The sequence below is a fragment of the Gymnoscopelus braueri genome (assembly GCF_963280865.1).
Source record: "Gymnoscopelus braueri genome assembly, contig: SCAFFOLD_139, whole genome shotgun sequence".
Lineage (NCBI taxonomy): Eukaryota > Metazoa > Chordata > Actinopteri > Myctophiformes > Myctophidae > Gymnoscopelus > Gymnoscopelus braueri.
In genome coordinates, this window is record NW_027660980.1 from 75001 (window position 1) to 84536 (window position 9536).

Genomic DNA, 9536 nt, shown 5'->3' on the forward strand with positions numbered 1-9536 from the left:
TGATTTGAATTGACAGAGAGAGAGTAGCATGGGTAGAGAGACAGACAGACAGACAGACAGAGAGTTAGGGTGTGTGTGCGTGTGCATTTGTTAGTGTGCGTGTATGGGTGTGTGCATGACTAAACAAATAATCAGAATAAACGGAGACCAAGAACTAGACAAGACGCGCACACACACACACACACACACACACACACACACACACACACACACACACACACACACACACACACACACACACACACACACACACACACACACACACACACACACACACACACACACACACACACACACACACACACACGTGTGAGTCATATTCTGCCAAACCCTGAAACATTCCGTCTCAACTTTATTTATCATTTCCTGCTCAGATATCATTCACCTTCTCTCTCTCTCGCTCTCTCGCTCTCTCTCTCTCTCAGTGAATACAGGACTTTAACTTTAACTCAGTGAATACAGGACTTTAACTTTAACTCAGTGAATACATGACTTTAACTTTAACTCAGTGAATACATGACTTTAACTTTAACTCAGTGAATACAGGACTTTAACTTTAACTCAGTGAATACAGGACTTTAACTTTAACTCAGTGAATACATGACTTTAACTTTAACTCAGTGAATACAGGACTTTAACTTTAACTCAGTGAATACATGACTTTAACTTTAACTCAGTGAATACAGGACTTTAACTTGAACTCATTGAATACAGGACTTTAACTTTAACTCATTGAATACAGGACTTTAACTTTAACTCAGTGAATACAGGACTTTACCTTTAACTCATTGAATACAGGACTTTAACTTGAACTCATTGAATACAGGACTTTAACTTGAAGACAAGACTTTAACTTTAACTCAGTGAATACAGGACTTTAACTTTAACTCAGTGAATACAGGACTTTAACTTTAACTCAGTGAATACAGGACTTTAACTTTAACTCATTGAATACAGGACTTTAACTTTAACTCAGTGAATACAGGACTTTAACTTTAACTCATTGAATACAGGACTTTAACTTTAACTCAGTGAATACAGGACTTTAACTTTAACTCAGTGAATACAGGACTTTAACTTTAACTCAGTGAATACAGGACTTTAACTTTAACTCAGTGAATACAGGACTTTAACTTTAACTCAGTGAATACAGGACTTTAACTTTAACTCAGTGAATACAGGACTTTAACTTTAACTCAGTGAATACAGGACTTTAACTTTAACTCAGTGAATACAGGACTTTAACTTTAACTCAGTGAATACAGGACTTTAACTTTAACTCATTGAATACAGGACTTTAACTTTAACTCAGTGAATACAGAACTTTAACTTTAACTCAGTGAATACAGGACTTTAACTTTAACTCAGTGAATACAGGACTTTAACTTTAACTCAGTGAATACAGGACTTTAACTTTAACTCAGTGAATACAGGACTTTAACTTTAACTCAGTGAATACAGGACTTTAACTTTAACTCAGTGAATACAGGACTTTAACTTTAACTCAGTGAATACAGGACTTTAACTTTAACTCAGTGAATACAGGACTTTAACTTTAACTCATTGAATACAGGACTTTAACTTTAACTCAGTGAATACAGAACTTTAACTTTAACTCAGTGAATACAGGACTTTAACTTTAACTCAGTGAATACAGGACAGTGTGACGTGTGGAGCCAGCGTGACGTGTGACATGCCAGTGTGACATGACAGTGACATGACAGTCATGGCATGACGTGTGACATGACAGTCAGTGTGACATGCTGTGTGGCAAATTTAGCACATGCTAAATTTGCGACACAGCATGTTCCCTGAGCATACAGCTTCCCACGCTGTCTATATATGTCCTTGTCATCAGAGAGGTCACTTGATATTATATGGCTCAAGTATTTAATCTCACTGCAGACACTAAGGGCACTAAGTGCCTGAGAGATGGAAGTCAGGAAAGTTTGACTGTCTGTCTTCTCTGCCTCTGACAATCATCATCTTACTCTTTTCAGCATTGTACTTCATATCATAATCAACACCATACTGTGAGCATGTAGTCACAAGCTGTTGAAGACGAGCACTATATGGACTAAAGATGACCAGGCATCCACATACATAAGGTGATTCATTAGAGAATTGCCAACCCTACACCCTGAATCACATGTGTTTAAAATGAAAGTTACATCATCCATATAAACATTAAACAGAAAAAGGGACAAAATCCCCCCCTGGCGGACGCCATTGTTCACACAAAAGGGAGCAGAGGTTGACCTCCTCCATTTCACTCGCATGGTCTGGTGAGCATACCAGAAGACCAGGATTCTGACTAGGAAACTAGGGACCCCTCTTTGTGACAATTTAACAAATCATTTCTCATGATTAATGCGGTCAAACGCTCGTGACGCATCAATAAAACACATACACATTGTAGAAATGTGCCCATTATATTTATCTAAAATGTGCATAAATACACATATCAGTGCCATGCTTGGTTGTCGATAGACAAGATGTACTTCTGAAGTCTACTGAGTATAATTGTCTCCATAACTTTGGACAAAACGCTGGCTAGGGCTATAGGTCTATAGTTTTCTGAGGTGTTTATCTTACCTACTCTGTCTTTAATGACCGGCACTAACACAACAGAGAGCATAGAATCAGGTAAAAACCTGTGAACAAAGAAACCTGTAAAACGCAATTACAGGACACAGTTTCTTACTGGCAAATGTCAGATGTTCAGCTGTTATATTGTCCAGCCCACAGGCCTTATTATCACCTGCTTCAGAATAGCTTCATGGACCTCACTAGGAGTGACAATCACATCATTGAAATCTACCTGATCCACTACAAACAGGTTACTTTTCACACAGTTGAACAGTTCAAAATATTGATTCTGACATAACTGTGAGATTGCATCAGAGCCACACCATCTATGTTTTACAATTATTTATATAATTTATCTCCTTCCAGAAATCATTTACATTATTCTTATGCAACTTCCTTGCCAGAGAATCTGACCTCATAGTGTTTTCATTAATAAAACAAAGGGCATAATATTTAAAATCAGGATTAGTGTGTTTTTTCTTTTCAAACAGAGGTCCATGTCTACCTTTGCCTGACTCCGCCCATATGTTAAAAGCCTTTCTAGCCTCTGCATGGAGCTCTTCAACATGGTCATTCATTCCACCCTGGCTTAACATTATACACTATGTTTGTAGAGAGTCCTGCTGGAGATACACAGAGACTCCACAATAGCTTCATACAGGGAACAGAATACATTACAGCGTCAACGTTCATATCCACTGAACTGACACATAACCACATCTTTTGAAACTTCAATATTACCCAGCAAGGCATCAGAATGATTCAAGTATTTATCCAGATTTGTTTTGGTCAATTTAGACCAATCTATTTGCCCAGCACTCGTGCTGTTATCCACAGCCAACAACACAGGTAAACTGTCTGTATTTAACACCACACTAAAGGGTGTGTGGTCAGTGTTAACCACACTAAAGGGTATGTGGTCAGTGTTAACCACACTAAAGGGTGTGTAGTCAGTGTTAACCACACTAAAGGGTATATGGTCAGTGTTAACCACACTAAAGGGTGTGTGGTCAGTGTTAACCACACTAAAGGGTGTGTAGTCAGTGTTAACCACACTAAAGGGTATATGGTCAGTGTTAACCACACTAAAGGGTATGTGGTCAGTGTTAACCACACTAAAGGGTGTGTGGTCAGTGTTAACCACACTAAAGGGTATATGGTCAGTGTTAACCACACTAAAGGGTATATGGTCAGTGTTAACCACACTAAAGGCTGTGTAGTCAGTGTTAACCACACTAAAGGGTATATGGTCAGTGTTAACCACACTAAAGGGTGTATGGTCAGTGTTAACCACACTAAAGGGTGTGTGGTCAGTGTTAACCACACTAAAGGGTATATGGTCAGTGTTAACCACACTAAAGGGTATGTGGTCAGTGTTAACCACACTAAAGGGTATATGGTCAGTGTTAACCACACTAAAGGGTATGTGGTCAGTGTTAACCACACTAAAGGGTGTGTGGTCAGTGTTAACCACACTAAAGGGTATATGGTCAGTGTTAACCACACTAAAGGGTATGTGGTCAGTGTTAACCACACTAAAGGGTATGTGGTCAGTGTTAACCACACTAAAGGGTATGTGGTCAGTGTTAACCACACTAAAGGGTATGTGGTCAGTGTTAACCACACTAAAGGGTGTGTGGTCAGTGTTAACCACACTAAAGGGTATGTGGTCAGTGTTAACCACACTAAAGGGTATGTGGTCAGTGTTAACCACACTAAAGGGTATGTGGTCAGTGTTAACCACACTAAAGGGTATGTGGTCAGTGTTAACCACACTAAAGGGTGTGTGGTCAGTGTTAACCACACTAAAGGGTGTGTGGTCAGTGTTAACCACACTAAAGGGTATATGGTCAGTGTTAACCACACTAAAGGGTATATGGTCAGTGTTAACCACACTAAAGGGTATGTGATCAGTGTTAACCACACTAAAGGGTATATGGTCAGTGTTAACCACACTAAAGGGTATATGGTCAGTGTTAACCACACTAAAGGGTGTGTGGTCAGTGTTAACCACACTAAAGGGTGTGTGGTCAGTGTTAACCACACTAAAGGGTATGTGGTCAGTGTTAACCACACTAAAGGGTATGTGGTCAGTGTTAACCACACTAAAGGGTATATGGTCAGTGTTAACCACACTAAAGGGTATGTGGTCAGTGTTAACCACACTAAAGGGTATATGGTCAGTGTTAACCACACTAAAGGGTATGTGGTCAGTGTTAACCACACTAAAGGGTATATGGTCAGTGTTAACCACACTAAAGGGTATATGGTCAGTGTTAACCACACTAAAGGGTATGTGGTCAGTGTTAACCACACTAAAGGGTATATGGTCAGTGTTAACCACACTAAAGGGTATGTGGTCAGTGTTAACCACACTAAAGGGTATGTGGTCAGTGTTAACCACACTAAAGGGTATGTGGTCAGTGTTAACCACACTAAAGGGTATGTGGTCAGTGTTAACCACACTAAAGGGTATGTGGTCAGTGTTAACCACACTAAAGGGTATGTGGTCAGTGTTAACACACTAAAGCCAAATCATAAACAATGTCTATTGTATCAATAGAGTCGTGAGCATTTACTGTACAGAGACAGTGATCAACACAGGAAGTAGTGTGCCAAGCCTCGCTGATAGAAGTAGAAATATTCTCAGGTAAAAAAAAACCTTGTTCGATAAAATCAATCCACTAGTAGAGGCCCTAGGAGGGGTCCACGCGTACCCTCTTATTTTTTTTTCTAGTTTCGATTTTTGGCATCCATAGGACCTCTAATATAGGGATTTTGATGATCCCAAGAAAAAAAGTGGTCCAAAGTGTGTTTTTTTCAATGTTTTATTACCCCTATGAGACCTGCAGGATTGATGGCTGAAATGCCAGCGAGACTGTCTTTCGGAGACTGTAGCACGCTCAAATTTAGACGTAGCCCAAAGATAGAGATACCATTTGATTCTAGACAACCTCAGGTTTCCAATGGGACCAACCTTGTCATGCTACCTTGTCGGGAAGGGGGCTAAATACCTAAGGATTCAAAGTTAGACAACATTTTGTCGAGGGAAAAACGTCCATCACTGTTTTCCAAATGGTCCCCTGAGCTGTCACCTTGATATAAGTGAATTGAAATGGGTTACATGTATACCTACAAGCCTCCCCTGTACTTAAATGCCACATTTATGCCAATCTCATGCAGTTTTGGGCAAGAATCATGCAGTTTATTGCATGCAGTACAAATATGTAATTTCCGCCTATTGTAAAAAGGAGACCACTTTACTGTATCTATAGCTGTATGAGACCACTGTACTGTATCTATAGCTGTATGAGACCACTGTACTGTATCTATAGCTGTATGAGACCACTGTACTGTATCTATAGCTGCATGAGACCACTGTACTGTATCTATAGCTGTATGAGACCACTGTACTGCATCTATAGCTGTATGAGACCACTGTACTGTATCTATAGCTGTATGAGACCACTGTACTGTATCTATAGCTGTATGAGACCACTGTACTGTATCTATAGCTGTATGAGACCACTGTACTGCATCTATAGCTGTATGAGACCACTGTACTGTATCTATAGCTGTATGAGACCACTGTACTGCATCTATAGCTGTATGAGACCACTGTACTGCATCTATAGCTGTATGAGACCACTGTACTGCATCTATAGCTGTATGAGACCACTGTACTGTATCTATAGCTGTATGAGACCACTGTACTGTATCTATAGCTGCATGCATGAGACCACTGTACTGTATCTAGACCACTGTACTTCATCTCTTTCTATATTAGACCACTGCATCTATAGCTGCATGAGATCATGTACTGCATCTTGACCACTGTACTGCATCTATAGATCACTGTACTGAATCTATAAACCATTGTACTGCATATATATACCACTGTACTGTATATATAGACCACTGCACTGTATCTATAGCTGTATGAGACCACTGTACTACATCTGTAGACTACCTACTGTATCTATAGAATGCTGTAATGTATCTATAAACCACTCTAGTGCATCTGTAGACCCCTGTCGTGGTATGTAGACCATTGTAGTGCATTTGTAGCCCACTCTATTGCATCTGTAGACCACTCTAGTGCATCTGCAGACCACTCCAGTGCCTCTCTAGCCCACTCTAGTGCACCTGTAGACCACTGGCGTGATCTGTAGACCACTGTAGTGCATCTGTAGACCACTCTAGTGCACCTGTAGACCACTCTAGTGCATCTGTAGACCACTGTAGTGCATCTGTAGACCACTGGCGTGATCTGTAGACCACTGTAGTGCATCTGTAGACCACTCTAGTGCACATGTAGACCACTCTAGTGCATCTGTAGCCCACTCTAGTGCATCTGTAGCCCACTCTAGTGCACCTGTAGACCCCTCTAGTGCTTCTATAGACACATCTGGAGACCACTGTAGTGCATCTGTGGACCCCCCCCCCCCATTGAGTTGTGTTGAGATGCAGTATAGTGGTCTATAGATACAGTACAGTGGTCAATGTATGTGGTCTATAGATGGAGTACAGTAATCTATATATGCAGTACAGCGGTTTAGATTCAGTATAGTGGGATATAGATGCAGACAGTGGTCTCATGCAGCTATAGATACAGTACAGTGGTCTCATGCAGCTATATATACAGTACAGTGGTCTCATACAGCTATAGATACAGTACAGAGTCTCATACAGCTATAGATACAGTACAGTGGTCTCATACAGCTATAGATACAGTACAGTGGTCTCATGCAGCTATAGATACAGTACAGTGGTCTCATACAGCTATAGATACAGTACAGTGGTCTCATGCAGCTATAGATGCAGTACAGTGGTCTCATGCAGCTATAGATACAGTACAGTGGTCTCATACAGCTATAGATACAGTACAGAGGTCTCATTCAGCTATAGATACAGTACAGTGGTCTCATACAGCTATAAATACAGTACAGTGGTCTCATACAGCTATAGATACAGTACAGTGGTCTCATACAGCTATAGATACAGTACAGAGGTCTCATTCAGCTATAGATACAGTACAGTGGTCTCATACAGCTATAAATACAGTACAGTGGTCTCATACAGCTATAGATACAGTACAGTGGTCTCATACAGCTATAGATGCAGTACAGAGGTCTCATACAGCTATAGATACAGTACAGTGGTCTCATACAGCTATAGATGCAGTACAGTGGTCTCATGCAGCTATAGATACAGTACAGTGGTCTCATACAGCTATAGATACAGTACAGAGGTCTCATTCAGCTATAGATACAGTACAGTGGTCTCATACAGCTATAGATACAGTACAGTGGTCTCATACAGCTATAGATACAGTACAGTGGTCTCATACAGCTATAGATACAGTACAGTGGTCTCATACAGCTATAGATACAGTAAAGTGGTCTCCTTTTTACAATAGGCGGAAATTACATATTTGTACTGCATGCAATAAACTGCATGATTCTTGCCCAAAACTGCATGAGATTGGCATAAATGTGGCATTTATGTACAGAGGAGGCTTGTAGGTATACATGTAACCCATTTCAATTCACTTATATCAAGGTGACAGCTCAGGGGACCATTTGGAAAACAGTGATGGCCGTTTTTCCCTCGACAAAATGTTGTCTAACTTTGAATCATTAGGTATTTAGCCCCCTTACCGACAAGGTAGCATGACAAGGTTGGTCCCATTGGAAACCTGAGGTTGTCTAGAATCAAATGATATCTCTATCGTTGGGCTACGTCTAAATTTGAGCGTGCCACAGTCTCCGAAAGACAGTCTCGCCGGCGTTTCAGTCAGCAATCCTGCAGGTCTCATAGGGGTAATAAAACATTGAAAAAAACACACTTTGGACCACTTTTTTTCTTGGGATCATCTAAATCCCTATATTAGAGGTCTTATGGATGCCAAAAATCAAAACTAGAAAAAAAAATAAGAGGGTACGCGTGGACCCCTCCTAGGGCCTCTACTACACTGTCTGAACAGAAATCCATTAAATGATTACCAAATAAAAAAATTGCAAATCTTTGAATACATATATTTTTTAAGCGCACATTTTTAACTCCGTTACAACTTCTGGGGGGTCCCTGGAACAACATATTTTGAGATGTGGGTCCACGGCTAAATACATATCATTTCTTGAGAACCACTGATATTATACGTACGTTTTTTTGTCAACAAACTGTTAGGATTTAGAAGACATTGTTAAAATCTCCCGGAAGCAAAGATTTGAGTTAAAATGTTGGCTTTGATATATATATATTAACGAAAAGTCATTTAAATAATTTGCTCTCTCTCTCTGAGTGAGAGAACCTTCATTTACCAAAACCTCAACTGGAACAATTCATTGTTGTTGTTTTGCGTTGTAACAATATTGATTAATATCAAACTCCAAGTGGACTAGATCAGGGGTCTTCAACAGGAGGTCCGGGACCCCTAGGGGGTCCTCAGAGTTACTACAGGGGGTCCATGACCCCTAGGGGGTCCTCAGAGTTACTACAGGGGGTCCATGACCCCTAGGGGGTCCTCAGAGTTACTACAGGGGGTCCATGACCCCTAGGGGGTCCTCAGAGTTACTACAGGGGGTCCATGACCCCTAGGGGGTCCTCAGAGTTACTACAGGGGGTCCGCCAAATCTTTGTGTGAGAGGATTTTTTTTTTACCTTAACCACTTGAACCCTAGCATCACTTTCCTGAGGAGAACTTTTGCCAAAAATAGCAGATCTACAAGCTCTCAACGCCTCGCGCTGCGAGGCGTTGAGAGCTTGTAGATCGGCTATTTTTGGCAAAGAGGTGTAGGTGTAGAGGGAAAAAAGAGCAGACCAAGTAAACAAAAAAAGTTGAATCTGAAACACAATTTTATACAATATATAGAGGGGGTCCCTGCTTCGTCTCTGTCTCAGCTAGGGGGTCCTTGGCCTGAAAACGTTGAAGACCCCTGGACTAG